Source organism: Hippopotamus amphibius, chromosome 17 (genome assembly GCF_030028045.1).
Source record: "Hippopotamus amphibius kiboko isolate mHipAmp2 chromosome 17, mHipAmp2.hap2, whole genome shotgun sequence".
NCBI lineage: Eukaryota > Metazoa > Chordata > Mammalia > Artiodactyla > Hippopotamidae > Hippopotamus > Hippopotamus amphibius.
The window spans coordinates 773530-794636 of NC_080202.1; the positions used below are offsets into that span (position 1 = coordinate 773530).

The 21107-nt window shown below is 65.6% G+C and overlaps 1 protein-coding gene across 4 annotated transcripts in view; it reads left to right on the forward strand.

Annotated features, from left to right (window-relative positions):
* The first annotated feature begins 592 nt into the window (after positions 1–592).
* Positions 593–21107, forward strand: part of RAI1 (retinoic acid induced 1) — a 99659-nt gene continuing 79144 nt past the window's right edge. For all 4 annotated transcript variants that reach the window (XM_057714578.1, XM_057714579.1, XM_057714580.1 and 1 more), the window contains exon 1: positions 593–752. The gene's annotated coding sequence lies outside the window, so the exon portion shown is untranslated. The remainder of the gene's footprint in view (positions 753–21107) is intronic.

Sequence of the window (21107 nt, forward strand, 5' to 3'; positions counted from 1 at the left end):
TGCTGACTCTGCGCCCAGAGAGGTGCCCGTAAGTGAAGAAACCTATGCTGGGCGGCCTACTGGGCTTCGAGGTCAGACGTTCCCCAGACAGAAGAGGAGGCCACGGTGGGGGTGGGGGGGCTGCGGTCGGTGAAGGCGGGAGCCCGGCCGGAGCCCGGGAGCACCTGAGGGCCGGCGCCGGTCCGGTCCACGTCGTGCGCCCGAGGGTCCAGCCCCGACCGCGAGCCCCACCCGCACCCCGGCCCGGGGGTCCTCGAGGGCCCCCCCCCCTCCCCGAGCGCCCCGGCGAAGCCCCCTCCCCCCAGGCCCGCGGCGGGCTCGGGCCACCAGGCGGTGCTGTCGGGGCGCGCGGCCCACCTGGCGCCCGGGCGGCGAGCGAGCGCGGCCAGGCGGCCGGGAGCTGCTCCCCTCGCGCGCCCGCCGCCGCCTCCCCCCGCGCCGCCCGCCGCCCGCTCTTCCTGCGCGGAGGGGACCGCACCGCCCCGCGGCCCCGCGACGCCAGCAGGCCCGGCGGAGCGCGGCCAGGGCCCGGTCCCCGCGCGCTGGGCGCCGCCCCCGCCCGCGGCTGCGCTCGGAAGGCGAGGCGCGGGGCGAGGCGCGGCCGGGGCGAGAGCGCGCCGAGCAGGCCGCCCAGCCCGCCGCGGGGAGCGGGCGCCGAGGCCGGCCGGGCCCCGACCCCCATGGCCGCCCGGGCCTCCGGGCCGCGACGTCGCAGCGCCGGACCGCGGGCCCCCGAGTGAGCGCGCGCCGAGGTGAGCACCGAGCGCCGGGCCGGGGGCGCGGGGCCCGCGGGGAAGGCGCTTTGTGCGCAGGGGGCGCGGGGTGGCGGCCGCGGGCGCGCTGTGGGAGCGCGCCCGGGTGGGGGGCGCGGAGCCGACCTCTCCGGGGGGCACTCGGGGCCCGGCGGGGCCGCGGCGAAGGCGTCGGGGCCTGGGGGGGCGGCGCGCGGGGCCCTGGGCCGAGCCCCCACGCGGGCGGCGGCGCCCGGGCCTGCGCGCAGGCCGCGCCACCGGCCAGGACGCGGCCCCCGGGGCCGGGCGGCTCCGACGCGGCCAGGCCCGGGGCGCGCGGGCCTGTCGGGGTGACGTCACGGTGGGGGCTCCGGCCGCGCGAGTGCCGTGTTCCCGGACGGAGGGCGGCGCGCCGGCTGGGTCCCCGGCCCGGCGCCTGGGAGGCAGGGGGCCCGGGAGGAGGGCGAGGGGGCCGGGCGCGGGGCGGCGGCGGCGGGGGCGGCCGGGGGCGAGGGGATGCGGGACGCGGGGGTGACACTTGCAGCCCTGGGCGCCGGGGGCCGCCGAGGAGGGGCGGAGGGGAAGCGAAACAGCAGGCCGGCCCGAGGCCGCGGCGGCCCCAGCTTCCTGCGCCGCCTGTTTTCCCGGCCAGCGGTTTCCCCTCCTGGGCCCTGGGTGGCCCCCACATCCACGCGAGGGGCCGTGCCCGGGCCGGGGAGCGCGACGGGGGCGGCGCTGGGGCTGTGGCCGGAGGAAGAAGGCCGCCCGGGGGGTGACAGTGCGGGGCTGGGGGCTGGGGGAGGGGAGGCAGCGCCCCTGAATGGCGACCCGGGCCCGGCTCCCCGGGTTGCCGCGGGCTCGGACCCGGGACCCGCGCGGGACCCGCACGGCTCCCCCCACCCAGGGCGCCCCCCCCCCGCCGCCCCCGCGTTTGTCTTCCAGCGCTGCGGCGCGTTGAGGATTCAAGGGCATTACATCTGGTTGCAATCCAGTTTCAAGCCGCTGCTGGGCTGTTAAGACCTCGCGCTGACGTCAGAGCAGGGGAATTACTTCTTTTTATTTTATCTTTTTTTAGTTGTCTGCTGCCCTGGGAAGGGAGGCGGGGTGGGTTAGGCGAGCTCTGATGTGGAGGCGCCAGCGCCGAGGGAGCCCCAGGCGGGGGGGGGGGGGGGGGGGGGGGGGGGGGCTCTGCCTGTCTCCCCCAACCCCATCCTCCACGCAGACCTGGCTCTGCCTGGGGTCAGGCGCCCCTTGGGTGGGGGCAGCCCTCCCCGCAGACTCAGTGGAGGCCCCTCCCGACTGACCACACAGCTGCATTTCCAGAGGCTTCCCTGGGACGTGGCCTCAGGATCTGGAAGCTGGAAAGGAATCTTCTAGTTTCCCACCCCTCCCCCTTGACAGCGAGGGGTATGGGGGCCCCAGGAGCATCCAGGCGGGAGTCCTTAAGAGCAGTGGCCTCCGGGGTAACACAGAGGAGTGGACACAGACATTCTAGGGTGGGGGAGGCTCAGCCCCAAAACTCTGGCAAAGGCTCTCACGGGCAAAAGCCTTGGAAAGAAGGCGAGTGTGTCCAGGGTGATCGGGGCCCCAGAAGCCAAGTGGCGAGTGGACTGAGCGTGACCTTTCCCGAAAGCCAGGCGCCCCTGTAGCTTCCTAAACAGAGGGGGTCACCTGATCCGGGGCCACCTTTCTCTCCTATGAACCAGGAGGCCCCTGCAGGCAGGGCGCCTACTTATTCCTCCCCAGACTCTTCAGTCGGGACTGTGGTTTCCAGACCCTCACCTCTGAACTGTAGCAAGAAATACATTTTAGGCTACAAAATGTATTTGTGTGTAACTGAAACAAAAGTTTAGTGAAATAGCTCTTTTCTCTGTTATGTTCTGTTGTAGTCTGAGTTTTTAAACAATTGCTTTCTGTGGCCCCCTAAATTGATTTCACCATCCACTAATGGCTCATACCCAGGGTTTGAAAAAACAGGCCTAGGAAATGCCTCTGCCTTCTATTCATTCAACAAACGTTAATTGAGGCCCTGAAAATTTCTCTCAGCCTCTTCTTTTTGAATTACTCAGGTAACACATGGATTTGTTCTCATTGTGAAAAATGCAAATAACCCAGAGGTACATAGAGTGAAAGTAAAAGTGCCCCCCAGGTAACACTTTGCATATGGTTTACTACTCACTTATGTGTAGGTATATCATGTACACAGATACATAGTTTCCTTTCACCCCACATGAGACCACACCTCAGGCTCTTAGTCATCAGCTCCCTTTTTCCTTCCTGTTGTCTTGGCTAGGTTGTAGCTGGCGTGCTCAGGGCAAGGCTCCACCACGTCTGAATGAGTTATTGATCTCTCTGTGCCTCAGTGTCCCCATCTGTGTAACAGGGTAGTAACAGCACCGGCCTCACAGGACTGTAGTGAAGCTTTAATGAGTGAGTCCAGGTAAACATATGAAGCTGAGGACAGTACTTGTCCCAGTAAATGCTGCCACTGTCACCGTTACGATCACCACTGTCTCCCCATGACCATCCACGTTTGCACCTCGTTGCTTTAGTAGCGCCTGTGGCTGGGCGTGGATGCCCCTCCACGTGTGGCTCTGCAGGCACAGAGAGGCACCTGGGCTTGCTGGCCCACCAGGAATTGTCCAAGGGCCCACAGTTTCGAAGCCCAGTGCTTAATGCACCTGCCTCCCAGGTCACAGCCTAGGGGTGAGACCCAGAGGGTACCCAAGGGGGCGAGTGGGAGCTTGTGCCAGGTCTTGGCAGGAAGCAGGGCCTCCCGTGGAGGCACTGGCGGGTGTTCTGGGGACAGCGAGGGAAGGAGTGGGACCGTGTCTTTGGCAGGACTTGTCCACGCAAGGAAGAGCGGAGGGGACCACGGAGTCAGTTCCAGGATGGTGAGCAGGTAGCCTGAGCTTTAGGATCCAGGGGCGGGTGCACCCCAGCTTGGCCAGAGTTGGGAGCATGGTGGAGGCGGGGCTTCCTGGCAGAGGGGGCTTGGCACAGGTGCTCAGAGCACAGGTAGGTGATGAGGGGCATTCCTGGCAGAGGGGACACACCAGCTGTGCTTTGGCAGCTGCAGCAGACGTGGCTGGTGTCCCATGGCCAAGAGGGAGGACTTGGCTCAGAAAGGATGTGGAGGGAGAGGCTAGCTGTTGCCACAACCTCCTCACTGGCCTCCCTGCCTCCATCCTGCCCCCTCCTCCTGGGCCACACTGCAGAGTGACCTTTCTCGACCACGGCGGTGATTCCCCGGGGCTCCTGCTGCCCTCTGAATCAGGGTCCGCTCTGGAGTCCTTCCCACGCTGTGGGGGCCTTTCCGGTCCTCTGCTTGCTCTGCAGCCACTCGAGCCCCTTCCCCTTCTGCAGCCAAGCCCCCTTCCAGGTTTCAGCCCTGGCCTTCCTGCCTCTGCGTGTTGGCCTAAGCTGTTCCTTCCACTTGGGCTGCCCTTCACCTTCCTCCCTGCCTCCCGAGACCCAAACAGACGTCCTGTCTCCTCCTCCTCTGACCTCCGTGGCAGAACTGAGTCATCTCCCTTTGTCTACGGCTGAGGCGTAGCTTTTATCACAGAATTATCAGTAATTCTGTCGGTGTCTGCCCTCCCCAGGAGGCTGAGGCATCGGGGCCCAGAGCTCAGCCGCCTCCTCGCTGACACCCCAGCTCCAACGGCGAGGTTGGGGGTCACGGGGTGCTCAAAAGTCTTCCTGGCAGGAAGGGCCGGGCGAGGTGGGGCGGGGGAGCCCGGCATTGTTTTGGGGGCTCCCATGGGATCTTGGGGATTCTTGGGGTGCCGGTCAGGAGATTCTGTTCATCAGACGTTAAAGGAGACCAGAGAGGGGCCCCTGCTGCTCGGGGGCTGGGGGGGGGGCGGAGCGGAGGAGAAACTGGCTCATCCTGTTTCCCCAGGGATTGAGGCAGAGCCTTGCCGTGCCTGGGTGGGTCACCGGGATATGGAATGTGACACCAGGGTGGGTGCCCGTGGCCGGAGGCACATACGGCGGGCTCGGCTGCCAGAGGAGGGCTTTTGCTCTGCTGGTTCTTGGTTCCTTGTGAAGAGTGTGTGTGTGGTGGTGGGACGCGGGTGGGGGTGGGGGAGACGGGAGGAGAGGGCAACGTGGGAAAGGGTGCTTAGGAAGGACAGAAGGACCGGCCAGGAGCAGCAGGGGTCCGGTGAGACCAGCAGACACCCCCTCCCCGCCATGTTTCTTCCCCTGGGCCCTGGGCTCTCTGGGCCCTTGGAGATGAGATGCTCGGGGCCGGTGGACAGCAGGGTGTCCAGTTTCCGCACAGTGATCGGGCTCAGGGGGGAAGGGGCCCAGGAGTCCGGGAGGGGAGCAGATGTGGCGGGGTGGGGCGAGGAGGGGAGCCGTCGGTCAGGAGGTGTGGGGGCCCAGTGGGGGGGCGGTGCTGGGGCCGCTCAAGGCGAGGACGGGCCCCAGGCTTGGGGTCCCGAGGGAGGTGGTGCGGCCTCTGCCGCACTCGGCCCGCTCTCCTCCAGCCGCTCCCTGGAGACGTGCTCCGTCTGGTCCGGGCGGCTCGGCCGAGCGCTGGAGCGGCCCCAGGGTTTGCCTTCGAGCTGCTGCTTCAGGGAAGTCGCCCCCCAGCCCCAGCACGCGCCCCCTCCCGTCTGAACGGGGGGGCAGCTGCTGCAAGCCGTACGTCCTGTGATCCGGACAGCACGGGGTCACACACACAGGCCAGCCCGGGTTCAAATCCAGGTGCCACGGTCCTGTCGGGGGCTCTGTCACCCCACCTTTACAATGGGCACAGCCACAGGCCCCCTCCGGCTGCCGGCGTGTAGACGTGGCCGTTACTCTTTCTGCTGAAGGACTTTGCGGGAAGAGGTCGCCGCCGTCACTCCTCCACCAGCCGGGCTGAGGCGGACGGTCGCGTGGGTCTCCGTCACCCGGCGCGGCGGGGGAGAGTTACAGGTTTCCGGCCGAGTGTCTGCCTGCAAAGGGGCTCTGCCCCGGGGCGGCGGGTGGACTGGGCAGCAGGGTGACCACACGGTCCTTCGCTTCTTCGTGCCGTCGTTCATAAACCACGCGCTGAGGGCCTCCCGCGTGCCAGGCGGCTGGGAGCGCCGCTGAAACGCAGGACGCGGCGCTCCCGGAGTTCAGCTGCCCGGGCTCACGTCCTGGCTCTGCTGCCACCAGGCGACCTGTGCCCTCTACTCATCTATGAAATGGGGGAAATGACAGCACTTGCTTCGTAGGGTTCTTGGGAGAATCAGTGAGTTCGTGCAGATAAAATACTTCAGACAGAGCCTGCTTTAATAACACAGAGATACACAGAAGGTGCTAGAGGATGGTTCATTTTTATTCCTGCCCTGAAGAATCTCAGCACCCGCTCGGCACTGGGAGAGGGCAGTCCTGCCAGGGCTTTCCCCAGAGGGGTGACACCGGGAAGGGAGTGGCGGCCCTCCGGGCCCCCGCCCAGGCAGGCCACTGCGCCACCTCCCCAGTCAGACCTTCCCTGGAGCCCTGGGGCCAGGTGTCTGCCGCAGGGGCCCAGCCGGGGAGGCCTGGCCGTGGGGAGGCCCTGCGAGGCCTGTCCACCTGGGAAGGTCTAACTCTGCCTGGCACCAGGCGGGCTTCAGACTTCAAAAAGTAATTTCAGGATCAAGAACTGAAGCTGAGCAGATTTTCTGATCGACAGCCTCAGCTGCCAGAGACCACGAGACCACCTCTGGGTGTCCTTAGGCAGGTTCCTCTAGCTGCCGCAGCCTCTTTCCTCATTTTGCAGATAGCAAAAACAATAGTATCTACCTCATCGTTTCCTTTCTGAGAGGACTGAATGAGATGATGCCCCTAAAGCACTCAGTTGTGCTTGGCAAAGTGCTTCATTATGTTGCCTGTTAGTAATAATAATTTCTCAGAAAATGTAAATTAAAAACCACCTGAAAGCTCTCTTCTTGGGGGCTCCAGCTCCTTGGAGGTGTGACGTTGTAAGCCTCCCACTAGCTAATAGGACAAAGAATTGTTCCAATGATGCAGAGACTTTGAGGCCCAGACAAGCTTAGCTACTGAAGCAAAGTCACACAGGAACCCAGGGCAGAGTGGGGAAGGGGAACAGAATTGGGTTTTAGTCAGGTGCTCTCTGATGCTTTGAGAGTTATTCCTGCAGCAAAATGGTAACCGGCCATCAGCACTGATATACAGCTGAGGTCAAATGGGCCTGTCTTCTGGAACCTTCTGGTCTGATAGGGAAAATGAAATTTGTGCATGATTATGATAAGAGGAAAAGAGGTAAATGAAAATCACCTGCTCTACTGGGGGAAGGAGGGAGAGTCCTGCATTCACTGGTTTGAGGGGGAGCTGTGTGCCAGACCTCTGAGCAGTGCTTCTCGGTTGGGGGTGATTTTGTCCCGCAGGGGAGGCTGGGCCCTGTCTGCAGATATTTTTGGTTGTCTCCCTGGGGGGTGGGGGGCGAGGGGGTGAGGGTGTCTAGTGGGTCGAGGCCAGGGATGTTCGTTGTTCGGCATCCTGGGAAGCACAGGACCCCCTCCCCCCAACACGTTATCTGGCCCCAAATGTCAACTGTGCTGAGGGCTTTGGGCAGCCTTGCCCTGACTACACAGCGGCTGCCCCTGCCCTTTTGAAGCCCACCGTCGGGTAGGTGAGGTCACCTTAAAGACACCATTCATGGTGGATTCAGTTGTGATCGAGTTGCAGCTGAGAAGGCCCTCTTCGCAGGGGGTCCTTGGGGAGGGCTGCTGAGAAGCAGAAAGACAGAGGTGTGTGGGAGGAGGAGCAGACGCCTGGTGTGTGTTTGGGCCCAGAGCAGACCATGACCTAGCCTCGGGGCTTTCAGAACGTGAGGCCGAGGACCTCTCTGCTTTGCCGGGTTTGAGGCGACTGGGGGACTGGTGGGGGGAGGGTGAAGTGCTGCCCGCCGAGGGGTCCCAGCTCTGCCCCTTCCCTCATTTGCATCCGTCTGATAGGTGGGAAAGAGAAGCAGGAAGAGAGAAGAGGAAGAACAATGTTTTCATTTCTAACACAGATAGGGATGTGGGCGGTGGGAAGGAATCCGACTTAGGATACCTTTGAGAGGAGCGCAGAAAATCCCCACCAGGGCCTGAAATAGCACTAAAAACAGACGTTTTGCCAAATCAGACTTAATTGAGTGGCTCTCTCCTCTCGAGTCCAGCAGGATGTGGACGGAGCTGGCTTTGTTCCCTTGGGGTGACATTGACCCCTGGGGCCTCCGCCCTGGCTAATTAAACAGAGAGGCCCTGGTCTCCCGGGCGGACGGGAGCCTGGGGAGCTCAGCCTGAGTGTTGCAGAGGGCCAGAGATGGGGAACGGGGGGGGGGGAGATGCCAGGCAGCCAGGCCAGGTTGGTGAAGGCAGAGGTGGGAGAGGCCTGGTTCCTCTAATAAGGGAGCGCCTGGCTCTTTGGCTGCCGAGAGGAGATCGTGGAGCAGAGCCGTCATTTAATAAGCGCCTGCCCTCGTGCTCAGCACTGGGTGGTCCTCGCTAAGCCTTATTAACCTCCTCAGACAGATTATCAAGGAACCTGAAGCTCAGAGAGGTTAAGTGACCTGCGCAAGGTCACACACAGCCCACGTCCAGAGCTGAGACCGGAGACCACATCTGTGGGCACCGAAGCCAGGCCCTGCCTGCCCCTCGCTCACCTCCTCCTGGTGGACACGCATCCTTTCAGCAGATAAGCTCGGACTGTGAAACAGTCCTGTGACCTGGTGGGAGTTTTTAGAGTCAGAAGTGGGCTTGAATTCCGACTGGAGCAGTTTTAGTCTCTGCAGCTTTCATCTGTCACGTGGGTATAACCACACCTTTATCCTGGAATTGCTGTAAGGGTTAAACTCTGCATGGAAGGGGAAGAGGGAGGCCCAGGGAGGTTAGGACCTGCCCTGGGCCACCCAGCAGTGGCAGGGCGCAATAAAAGAGCCCTGGGTAGAAGAAATCAGGCGAGATTGTGGTATCTCTGTGCAGTATCAGTGTTGCATTTCTTTATTTGAACGGGGAGAGAGGGCAGCCCCCCTCTGCAGGTAGGGAAGGTGGTGTGGAACGTGGGTGTTTATTTTTCTTCGCCTGTGAAAGCCCTGTTTCAGCTCATGCTGATAGGGCTTCGCAAGACTCTGCAGAGGGTGCCTGCCATGGCGAGGGATCTGCCCAGGTGCCTGCCTGGGGGGGCGGGCACTGAGAGGGCACCTACCAAGCCGGGCTCCCAGTGCAGCCTGTGTGCCTGGGGACCCCCAGAAAGAGTGAGGGTGGGGGAAGGCCATGAAACTGGGGCGTCCCTCTGCCTCCTCGAATTTGACCTTCCTGGTCCCATTCATATCCTTATCTTCTGGCGGCCCTTTTGGGTTGCTGGGAAGTGAGGGGCAGCCTTCCTGATTGACAAACAAAACAGGCCGCGCTCACAAAAGGAGACGGGAGGCTGGCCGGACTGCTCCGGCCCCCCAGCCTCTTGCTGCAGGCATCTCTCCTGCTCCACCCAGAAGACGCCCTACGTCCTGAGAGGCAGTGAGGGGGCTGCAAAGCCACTGTCGGTCAGACTGCCCTGGCTAGGTGCCCCCAGCACTGAGGAGGTGGGTTCTAGGAACGATGGGGTGGCCCCTCCTTCCCTTCCATGGGCTGGGAAGGCAGCGTGGAGAGGAAGCCAGGCCGGCAGGTAGCGGAGAGAAACATGGGATCCGGGGGAGCGGCAGAGAAAGCAAACACACAGGGCTTTGTGTGGCTGCAGATTGGCGGCTCGGAAGGGAAGCCGGCTGGGGGGAGGGGGAGGAGGGGACCGCAGGCCAGGCCAGTGCTCCGGGCAGAGATAGGCGGCTGGACCAGCCCAGGCTGGGCGTCCAGGGAGCAGGGAGCGCCACTGTGTGTGGACAGGCGTCTGGAGTCAGCCTGGCCGTGTCCCAGCCCTGCCACTTCACTCCTTAACAGATCTGGGCTTGTTTGCCCACCTACCTGGGCAGAGCCACTCACACAGGACCGGGGAGATAGTCATCCGGCCCGACTGGCCTGGCCCGTCTGGCCTGGCCCGTCGTGTGAGCCCCCCCCCAAGAAGGGGTCAGGGGCTGCCGGGGGGGCTGCCTGCTTGGCTGGGCCTCCTGGGAGGGCCCTGTGGGGACCTGGACCGCAGCCGAGCAGAGGCCTTTGCCCCGTCCAGCAGCAGATGCCTGGTGTGTGGGTGGGCAGAGGCCAGCGCCTCGGGGCCCAGGCCCTGGCGCGGAACGTCCCCTGCACTGTGGTGGAGGGACCATCTCGGGGGCAAATCCTGGATCCTAGCGGGGGCAGCCCCGGCGGGCCCCCGTCCGGGCGCGCGCAGCTCCGCTTCTGGGAGGGCTGGGCCGGAGCCGGCAGGCCAGACACGCAGGCAGCTGCCTTATCGCCTCCGGGGCCGTTTCCTCTCCTCCCCGACCTCGGGAGGGCACACGCCCGCCTTCCTGGCCTCCCCTCGCCCCCGGCGGCGCCCCCACCGCGGCCGCCCGGGGTGCCCGCGCGTCGGATGGGACGAGCCCCGCCGGGGCCGCGACCGCGACTCGGGGAGGGCGGGGCTGGGCGGCCGCTGCGTCGTCATGGCAGCGCCCTTCCCGGCGTGCCCCGCGCGGCTGTGGGGCGGGGCTTCGAGGCCCCCGCCCCTCGCATCGCCAGCCGGCGGCTTCCGGGAACCGGGGCGCGGGGCGGGGCTTCCGGACGGGGTGGCCTCGGCCGGGGGCTGGGGTCTGCTTCCGCGTCCGGTGCCGGTGGCATCCGGGCATCCCTCCCGGGGCACCGGTGGCTCCTGGGCCGCCGCCTCCGCCATCCCCGCCCGGGGCACCTGTTTCCTGGGCCGCCACCTCTGCCATCCCTCCTGGGGCGCTTTTGATCTCTGCCCACCCTCCGCCTGGCCTGGGCAGGCCGGTGGACGCGGTGCAGCCGTGGGCCTTGGAAGGAAGGGGAGCCGAGGGCGGGGGCAGCTGTCCTTGACCTTTCTGGAGCCCTGGCCGTGTCGCGGGCACCGGGAGGGTCAGAATGGGCCTCGGGGGCCGGGGGAGGGACTTGGTATGGAAAAGAACTTCTCAGGCCTGAGCGTTTTGTTAATAAGACATCCAGGTTATAAACATGTTGATTTTAGAAAAACCTGAACATTATGGAAGACAAGTAAAAATCCCCTATAATTCCACCCCCAGGACATAACCGTTGTCAACATTTTTTCCCCAGGCGTGTGATACATAACATATAATAAATGTAGTGTAAAACGTGGACTCATGCAATATATTTGGTTTTTTGAGGCACTTGGTGGTTTAATGGCCTTTTTCCTCACTGTACAAGGAGGACAGGTTTCTTGTAGACTTTTGGAAAATAAGGCATCTAAAAGAAAAGCAGTTGACCCGAACTGCCAGTCTCCGAAGCGTTCTCTGAGAATGCCACTGCACCTCCCGTGTGCACCGTTTGACATCCTGCTTCTCTGCCCTGCTGTTGTGGGACCTATTCCTTTCCCCTGAGTCTGTGAGTCTGGAGGGAACTGGAACCAGGTCTTGGGAGAGCTTCAGAGAAGAATCGGGCTGGGTGGCTGCTTCCTGACCTAGTTTGTTCTCTCCCCATCTGCCCACCCCAGGAGCCCTTCCCCACGGCCCCTCACTCTGACCGGCAGCTTGGGCAGGGGCCGCCCAGCCTGAGTGGGGATGTTGAAGTCTTGTCGCTCCAGCAGCAAGGCCGCACCGAGGTCCCAGATCTCAGCCTCCTTTGCCCAGCCACGCACAGGCTCAGAGACCCCTTATTGGTCCTGTGGGCCACTTTCTGCTCCCTCTCTACATCCTGGGAGCAGGTTTCTGCTGCCCTGGGCTCCCCAGCCTCTCACCAGGGGCGTGCGGGCCTGGGACCAGGCAGAGCCTCCCTCTGCCCAGCTGCCTCTCGAGCTACAAGCTGCCCTTGCCCCCATGCGTCCCTGCTGCCAGGCCTTCTCTTTCCCATTCCTCAGCAGTTCAGTTGTAACACATCCCAGCCCTGTGTGAAACAGACCTTGGAAAATCAGAGTTGCCAAGGATGGATTGGCATTTAAAAGGCATCCAAGGCTTGGGGGGAGAAACCGAAGAGGCGAAAGAGCACAGGGCCCTGTCCCTGAGCAGCAGCAGGATTTAGTGGATGGGAAATCACAGAATGCCCCTTTCCCTGGGAATAACACCCCGGGCAGAGGCGCGGCGGGTGGGGTACCCGACAGCGCGCCCCACTGGCCGCCACCCGCTGTCACCACCATGTGCTCTCCGAAGTGAGAAGATGCAGGAGAGGTGTTGGGAGCCTGCAGCCCACAGCCCTGTAAATTGTATTCTCTTAGCAGGTTTATTCATTTATAAAATATTTTAGACCCGTTTCGCTTTACCTGTAGCAAGGAGGCAGCCAGGTTGGGGCTGAGATGGATGCTCTGGACATGATTTAATTATCTGGAGCTGCACTTCTAGGCTGGGCACCGCCTGCCACGTGGAGTTTAACCAGGTGGCAAGATGGGTGTGTCCGTGTGTGTACCTGGTCTTGGGGACCTGTGTGTGTGTGGCGTGTGTCTGTCCATCTTTGAAGGGTTCTGTGCATGGAGGGTGATGGTTCTCGCGCGGTTGCTTTGTCCAGGCCTGTGTGTGAGTCTGTGTGTCGGATCGCTGAGAGTGTGCCGTGTGTGTGATGTGTGTGTGTACAGGGGGGTGTCTGTGTTTGTGTCCTTGTGTGTGTGTGTGTCTGGGTTGGGAAGCGAGTTGAGGGGGCGGGTTTTGTGAGCGCCTCTTGGGTGCTCACATGCGGTGGTGCCCACGACATGAGGTGGGGGACGTGTGCTTCTGTGTGTCGCATTTGTGGGTGGGGCCCCGTGTGTGTGTCCTGTTTCTGCGTGCACATGGAGTGTGGTGCAGGACTTTACACAAGGCAGGGGCAGTGGCCGCTGGCTGGGTTGTGGGGCGTCTGCCCCCGCCTGGGCCTGAGCACCGGGAGGAGCCGCTGCCTGGCACACCTGTGCTCTGTGACCCTGCGTGGCTGGGCCTCAGGCTCTGGGAAGGACTGGCTCTGGGGACCGAAGGGACGGGAGCAACCCCTGGCCCTCTTCCAGCAGAACTGGGCCCTCCGTGCCCTGTGACTCAGAGCCCAGCAGGAACTCCAGCATCAAGGTGGTCGGGGCCCACATTTGACGGGTGGGGAGACTGAGGTCCCAGGGCACACAGCTGCGGTGGCCACAGCAGCCCCTAATGCCAGGCGTGGCTCCGGCCGCAGTGCTCCGCTCTGGGCAGCTGCCCCAGCCCCGCCTTGGGCCTCAGCTTCCTCTCCGGGGCCCGAGGGGTGGTTCCCAGCCGTGCTCCTCTCACACAGGGGCCGAGGCACGGGGCAGGCAGGGCTTTGCCAGGGGTCCCTCGGCAAGTCGCGTCCAGCCCGGAGGCAGGCAGCACGGACAGCCAGGAGCGATGCGGAGACCCGGCTCTGGGCCCCGAGTCCCCGCCCTGGGGGCACCGCACGTGGCCCGGGGGCGTTCGGTTCTCCTCAGCCTCCCGACGGCCCTGGGCTCCCGCACGTCAGCAGCCGACGCGTCTGTCGCTGCTTTCCTGACGCGGCTGCCGAGGGCTCCCCTGGGACCCATCGCTTCGCGGGCCAGACGGCCGCTGAGGCGTCGGCCTCGGGCAGGCGGGGCGCGGGCCGAGCCCGGGCCGCGGGGGCATCGCGGGCCATCCCGGCGCCCGAGCCTGCTGTGCGCGGCAGGGGGTGCCGGGCGGCTCGGCGAGGCGGGGGAGCCCCGGCGGCACGTGCTTTTCCGCGGCACCGCGACAGCACTCCGCCTGGCCGAGGGCTGTGTCTGCGGGCCTGCTGCGCGCCCACACCCCCGCCTGGGCAGCCGGGGCCGCCCCCGGGCCACACGCCGCCGGCGCGGGAGCCGCTTCCACCCTCACGCTTTCCGCGCGGGGCGGCGGGGTTGTCACAGCCAAGACGGAGGCAGGGGGCCAACGTGCAGCGTTTCTCTGACGGAGAGCAGGGTCCCGTGCGGCCCTGCGAGGCTCGGCGAGGACGGGGCTGTGTGGCCGCGGGCCGCCGCCCGCCTTCTCCGGGCGCCTCAGGGGCTGGGAGTTGCGCCCCGGCTCAGGCAGCCCGCGTCGCCTCTGCCGCGCTCTTTGCCCTCCCCGCTCTCTCAGAGGCCGCCCCTGGGCCGGAGGCCGCGGGCAGGAGCGGGGCGCCTGTCCACCCGCGCGCCTGCCCGGGCGCCTCGTCGCTGGCCCCCTGCCGCGCGGCGCACCCACCGTGAAGGCCCCCCTCGGCGACGTCGCCCCCGTGTCCAAAGGACAGCGCCCTGGGTCCTCGAGGCCGCGCCCCACGGCCCCCCGCGGCCGGACGCCGGGCAGGGGAGGGGGCGGCGCACCTCCTCCTCCTCGCCCGTCCCCGCGCCTCCCCGGCGTCCTGGCCGTGTCGCCCGTGGCGGCGCGCCTTCTTGGGTGTGAGCCCGGCCTCCGGAGCCAGACCGCCCGGTCCATCAAGTCCCTGCCCCGGCCTCAGTTTCCTTCCCTGTCGAGTGGGGACCGACACGCACGTCCCCACGGGCTCCTGGAGTCTCAGGAGGGACTAAGGGAGAGCATGCTTATGTGCTTAGAACCGGTTTCCGTGTGGGCTGCTGCTCCTGTTGTGCTGCACCAACGAGCCGCCTGCCGGCGGAGGCCCGGGGACCCTGTGTCACACGCACCTCCGGGCCTGTCTCCCCAGCTGCTGCTTCGAAGCAAAGGCACTTGCGCTTCCTGTTGGACCTCACCGCGCGCCGTCCACAGCCCTCGTCTGGGGACCGGGACCGCCGAGTCCCGTCCCGCGTGGGACCCCTGCCGCTGACTCCTGTGGGACTCAGTGCCGGCAGCCCCGGGGTCGCCGGCCCTCGGAGCGTCTTCTCGTTCTCCTGGTGCGCTGCAGGGATGCTTCGTGGCCGTGCGCCCGGGTTCCGTTGCGCCTGACCGGTGGCGCCCGCGCGGCCTTCATTACCTGGAAAGGGCGCCCGGCGGATGGGCCAAGGCGGGCGCGGGCCACGGGAGGTTCGTGCCATTGACTTGCCAGCGCGTGGCCAGCTCTGGCTTGGCGTTCGAGGCACTGCGGGACTGGCTGCTGCCCGTGACCCGGCCTCATCCTTGCGCATCCGCAGGAACCGTGGTGGTCGCTTACCGCGTGCCAGGCGCCCGGCAGGCCGTCCACGTCGCCTCTCGGAGGCCCAACGCCTCCCTCTCCCACCCTCCCTGAGATCCATCCCTGCCCCTCCCGGGCCAGCCTCTGTGCTCCTGCTGGGGACGGCGCAGCCCAGGGTGAGGGGAGTCAGTTCCTCGAGGCCGCCTGGGCTGACTGCCCTGCCCCCGGCCCCGCGTGGCACCTGGGGGTGGCGCAAGGGTTGAGGCTGCAGTGCTGCCCTACGCGCTCTGCCCGGGCTGGGGGCCCCGGGGCCGTGGGGAGCAGTGGGAACCTCCAGGAAGCCTTGAGGCTTAAGGTGTCTCCTGCGGGACCTGCCTCTGCTCCTCCCCAGCCCACCAGGTGAGCCGCTGGGGAGCCCAGGCCAGGGGAGCCCGCGTCCTCTTCTTTCGCGGGGTCCCCCCCCCCCACCGTCTCCTCTCCTTTCCTGGGGTGGGGGGGACGGGGAGAAGGGAAGCAGGAGCAAGAGGACTGGTCAGCGCTTTCCCCAAGATGCGCTTCTCTGCCCCACCCTTTCCCCCTCCCTGCGCACCCCAGCCCCTCCAGCCACCCGCCCCTGCCCCGGTCTGCACCACCCGTGTCTCCCGAGTGGGCTCCTGCCTCCCGCCTCTGCGCCACCTGGAGACAGCACCATAAAGGGGAGCACGGTGCCCCTCTGCAGACGCCGACCCCGGCCCCGTCAGGGTGGGGCTCTGCCCGCCAGGGACTCCTGTCTGGGCAGGTGGCCTTAGGAAGTAATCCGTGTACCCGGAATGAAAAGGACCGATTCAGAGGAATCAGAGTGTCTTTGAGCCCAGACGGGGAAGGTCGGGGAGGCGTCTGGGCCTGGCCTGGAGGGATGCGTATGAGCTCCTCCGAGGGGCTGGGGACAGCCCTCCAGGGAGGGGGGCAGTTGGAGCAAATGCCTGGCAGGTGGCGGGGGGGGAGGGCACCCGCGCTCACGGACGAGGTGAGGCCTGAGGCTGCAGACGTGGGCAGAGGTCCCTTTGCCGCTCCACACCCTTCAGTGGTTCCCTGCTGCCTGGAGGGCCAGAGGCGCCCCTCTGAACTCAGGCCACCCCATCTCAGGACACAGCCTGGCCTCAGCCTGGTTCCCCACCACCAGCACAACCCTCGGTGTTTCTTGTGGGCCAACCGTGTGCATGCGGGGGGCGGGGTGGGTGGCAGTGACCCCCGTGTGGCTCAGGGGCAGTTGGGCCTGCTGGGTGGGCTTCCTGGGGTTTCCTGGGGTCTCAGGACACCTGGCCTGCAGCCAGGACTTGGCCCGCTCCGTCGCAGCCCAGATGTCCTTGGAGACAGGAAGGAAGTGAACAGGCAGGCTGCCGGGGCGTCAGGTCGCATCCCAGCCAGGCGGACAGTCCTCCCTGTTGAATGAAGTGGTGGAAGCCTGGAGGACGGTCTCCACTGGCTCTGTCCTGGCCCTTCCAGGGGAGGAATGCAGCTCACACAGGTTGAGCACCTACTGTGTGCCAGGCTCTGCCTGTAGCTCTCGGTACCACCCGCGAGTGGCTCCTGCTCCCATCTCCTGGTGCAGGGGAGACACTGAGGCTGGCGGGGTGAGGCGGCGGGGTGAAGGGTGCATGTCTTCCCGCTGGTCTGCAGGGCTGGACTGTGGGCTCGCGGGGAGGGGGCCAGGCCCTCTGCGTCTCTGTCTCTCAGTGTGGACGGCATGTAGCAGAGGCTCCGTAGACGCTGTGGGCTGAGGACTGGGGCGGGGAGCCTGGCGTCAGGTTCCTAGGAGCTGGAAGGTTCTGCCTCCCACCCCACCCCCCCGCCAGCAGCTGTGGGTAGGGGCTTGGTGGGTAAGGGGACTCAGAGTCTCCAGGCTTCCGGGCAGCGGAGGCCGGGAGGACGGCTGCCCTCAGAGGCTGGGCTGGGGGGCCGGCCACGCTGAGCTAGTGGCTCTGCTTGGGGCGTGGATGCTGGGGGGGGTTTGGGTGCAGGCGGGGGCTCTTTCTGACCAAGCTCTTGGGCACGGAACCTTTGGGAGGAACCAGGTGACAGGAGTGCATTCTCGGGGCCGCCAGAGCGAGAGTCTGTACCCATAACCCTTCTGGTGCGGGGCTCCCGTAGCTTGGGAAATATGTGAATCACGGTCTGGGGCTCAGGTTGCTGGGCGGGGAAGCAAAAGCAACACCAGTAGCAACCGTAACGGCCACAGCGTTGTGTCGGGTGTCGGGCACATCACCTGCACCCCTGCTCACAACCCCATTTTACAGATGAGGAAGTGGAGGCTCGGGGATGTTCAGGTCACAGAGCAGCGCTGGGATCTGGCTCCAGGTGGGTCTGTTTTCAAACGCCACTGCCCCCTTTTCTTCTGTTCCTCGCCACTCTGTACAGAAACCTCCCCCCCAATGTGGCTTCTCTGAAGGTCCCCCAGCCTTATTTTCAGAAGTCCTGGAGGTGGCACCTTGGAGAAGAGACTTACCTCTCTCCATCCCTCTTTGGCCTCCCCGATTGGGACTGTCCCTGGGAGCAGGTGCCAGCCACTCAGCCCAGCTCCTCAGGGCCACAGGCTGCTCACCAGCCAGGAACGGGGAACACTCCCACTGTGGACCTGCCTGCAGGAAGGTGGGGTCTGTGTCACCACCCTCACTTCTGAGGGCCCCTGGCCAAGGCTCTGGATGCCCCCGGCCACCCAGTGCTGTTGGGGCAGTTGAGACAGGCTGTGGTGGACAGGGAGGGACTTGCAACCTCATCTTAGCCGTGCACAGCCCCGTGGGGTGGCCTTGGTCCGGCCACCCCCACTCTGGGCTCTGTTTCTCTCTCCGTGAAATTTGGGGTGTCTGGGAATGGGACATGGCAGGGCAAGGAGGCTCTTTCTGGTGGGGACGGTCATCTGAGCAGGGCAGTCCTTGCCCCCGGCCGGCCTCGGTGGAGGACGCTGAGAGCGTGTGCCTGGCCGTGGGGTCCGCAGTGCGGTTCGTGAGGCCCCGGGATCGCCAACGTGAGTGCCGACCTCGGGGTCCCCCTGTCCAAGCTGGGTGATCTTGTTGAGTCAGTCGCTTCCGTGTCTGGGCTTCCGTTGTCTCATCAGGAAAATGGGGCTGTTCGTGGCACTGGCCTCAGAATACTGCCGTGAGCCTGGAGGGAAATTCCACTTCGGGCCCTCAGCCCAGCGTGGAGGGCGCAGGGAGTCCCGGGTAGTGGCCTCTGCTGCCCGTGTCACTGGTGCTGTCATCAGAGGTGTCAGTCGCGCTTTTGGCCCAAACTCCCCGCGCCTCACCCCCCTGAGCCCTTGGTAGGATGAGTGTCCTGGACGGCGTGTGCTTGGGTGGGGGTCATGTGACCAGTTCTGGCCAATGAGACGCGTGTCCCTCCCTGGCCGGGCGTGTCACTGTCAGGGCCGCCTGCCAGGCCTCTTTCCCTCGGCCCAGGTGTGACCGTGCGGTGAGCAGGCGCGTCCCCGCCGGGCCTGCGGTGTGCACATGCTGTTCTAAGCCCTTGAGGCTTGGGGCTTTGTCGCAGCTGCACCGCCCGGCCCGGCCGCCGTGACGCACCCTGCCTGTCGCCTGCGTCGTGTTCAAGCGTGAGCCCCGCCGGGTCCGCACAGGAGAGCCGTGAGCCGCGGAGGTTGCGGGCAAGACACAGAGCGTTGCTGCTGACCTGCCCCCAGAGCCCTTCCTCACACTCTCTCCGCTTGGTTCACCTTCTCGCTGGCTGGCGCTCATCGTTCGTTCATTCAGCAGACGTCCCCTGCGCACCCGTTGACGGGCCCGAGGGAGCCCACAGGATGGCGGGGAACTGGAGGCCGTTGTGTAGAGCGGCGGCGCACGGCCCCGGCGGTGGCCGGGCATGGGGGTGGCGGGGCAGCGGACGCGCAGAGCCGCGCAGCGGTGCTGATCCCGCAGAGGCCAGGCTTTGGCGGGAGACCTGGGCAGCTGGGTGCGGCCAGCAGGGCTGGGGCAGGTCACGGCCAGGCTGGAGGGAGACTTTGACCTTTGGCCCAGTGCTCTGGGCTGAAAGCTGAGGCTGAATCATGGGTAAAACAGGAGGCCAGCACTCGGACAGGGAGACCAGGCAGGAGCCGGGCCGAGCATCCAGGTGCGCGGGGGCTGGACAGGGGTCTGAGGAGGAAAGGCGGGCACGGCGGGGCCCAGGGGACGGGACGGCCAGTGGTCCCGGGGGAGCGGTGGGTGGGTGGGGGCGCCCTGCACGGGGATGGGGAAGGTTTGGGGCATCGAGGCGGTCAGGGCCTGAGCCGTGTCCGGGGTGACGTCCAGGATGCAGGTTGGTCAGTGGATTGAAGGAAAAGGACGACCATGCTTCCCGCCCCAGATCCAAGCACTGACGTGGGGGTGGGCCTGGGCTGGGGTGGCGCGTGTGTCTTCCCTGTGCCACGGCAGAGGAGCAGGAATTGGAGCTCCGGCAGGGGGAACGTGGTAAAGACTTTGCCGTCCGGATGGAGGCTTTCCCGTTTCAGAGAACGGGGTGTTCTACCCGCTCCCAGACGGTTACTGTTCTGGTGGGAAATGCTACCACGGAGGACATTGGAAGACAGCGAATGTGGTGAGGAAGAAGTAGCGCAGGGACGGGCTCAGGAGTCGGGGAGATGTTTGTAGCTTTCAATGGTGGAGTCAGGAAAGGCCTCGCTGAGCGAGTGACTTGAGGGAGGTCGGTGAGCCTGGGGCACATCTGGGGGCATGGCCGTGCAAAGGCCCTGAGGCAGGAACGTGCCCCACGGGAACACGCAGAGGGGCCAGGGTGACTGCGGAGGGACTGGGAACGGCCTCCAGGCCATGGCCGGACTTTGGCTTTCACCCCGAGAGCTGCCCTGAGCTGATTTAGGAGCTCACAGCCTCCCTGGGAACTGGAGGGGCCTGCAGAGCTCAGACAGCAGGAGAAGGTTCCGGGAGTCCTCAGGCCCTGCAGCCTGACGGGCTGCAGCCCACCCCCCGTCCCAGAAGCAGAGACGCGGGTGCCCCACCCTCTCAGGCCCCACCCCCCTCCCCCTCCAGCTTCCCTGCACCCCCCTCTCTGCTCCCTTTGCCCCCCAGGACCGCTCAGCCTGTGGGTCTGTGTCCTCTCCAGGTGTATGTGACTGGAGGAGGCAGCAGGGGTGAGGGCTGGCCCGCCGGGGGAGACGCCTCGATGAACGTGGGAGCGCGCAGCTCAGACCGAAGGGCTGGGCTCCCGCGTCCTCCTGCCCCTCTGGCCGCTCCCCTTCCCGGTGAGGCTGGGGGACTAGGTGGAACCCTGAGGCCTTGGCGCTCCCGGCGGGGTCTGACGCGGGTGGGTGGTCGCGGTCTCCCGCGTCTCGCACGCCTGCTCTGATGCCCCCAGGCAGCGCGTGGTTTGTTGCTCTTGAGACTCAGGGAGGCTCTGTGTCCCCGCGTCCCCGTCCTTCAGCGCTGGCCGTCTCCACCCACGCTCCCCTGCTGGTGACGGGTGGGTTCCAGACAAGGTGAGGGGCGCAGAGCCACGGCCCCACGTCTGGAGGCCGGGCCTCAGACCCGGGCTGGGCCGAGCGCGCTGCCTGAGCTTGTCCTGTCTCTGCGCTCAGACCCTTCAGCCCCGGCGGAAGCCCCGCGGCGTCCCAGCTCTGTGACTTTCGGGGGCGGGGGGTGAACCCTGGGCCTGCCCCCAGCTTCGGGCACAGGGCAGCACTCGGGCAGGGTGGGCCGGGTGCCCCTTTTACAGGTGGGGAGACGGAGGCCCTGGAGGAGGGGACTTACAGCAGGTGTGGGCCGCAGCCTGGGGTCTCCCACGTGGCCGGGCAGCGTCACAGTGCCAGTGCCGGCCTCCACCTGGGCAGAGGTGGAGCTGGGAGCCCCCCGCCCTGTGCTGTGTGGCTGTACCTCTCCATACCCCCACTTTGGTCTCACACACTCAGAAATGCCCCTTCTCCGCCCCCAGCTGCCCACGGCCTCCACGTCCTCCTCATCACCCACGGCTCCAGGGGCCCTGCTGGCCTCCTGGCCTCTGGCTCCAGGTACCCCTGTTCTGTCGCGCCTGTAAGCTGACCCTCCCTCGTCCTAGCCTGCAGCCGTGGCTAGGCATCCCTGGCTGCCCCCCAGGGTCTCCATCCTGAGCAGCTCCGGGTCTGCCCCCGCCCCCCACCCCCCATGCCCTGGCAGGCCCTAGGCCGCCCCTGGCCCTGACCTCCCTCCTCTGGGCCAGGCCGTGGCCTCCAGTCCTGACCCAGCAGCTGCTGGGCTCCTTGAACCCTAATACCGGGTCCAGACTGATGTACCCACACGCCACCCAGGCACACGGCCTGCAGCTTTGCTCTGAGTCGTGAGGGGCCCCG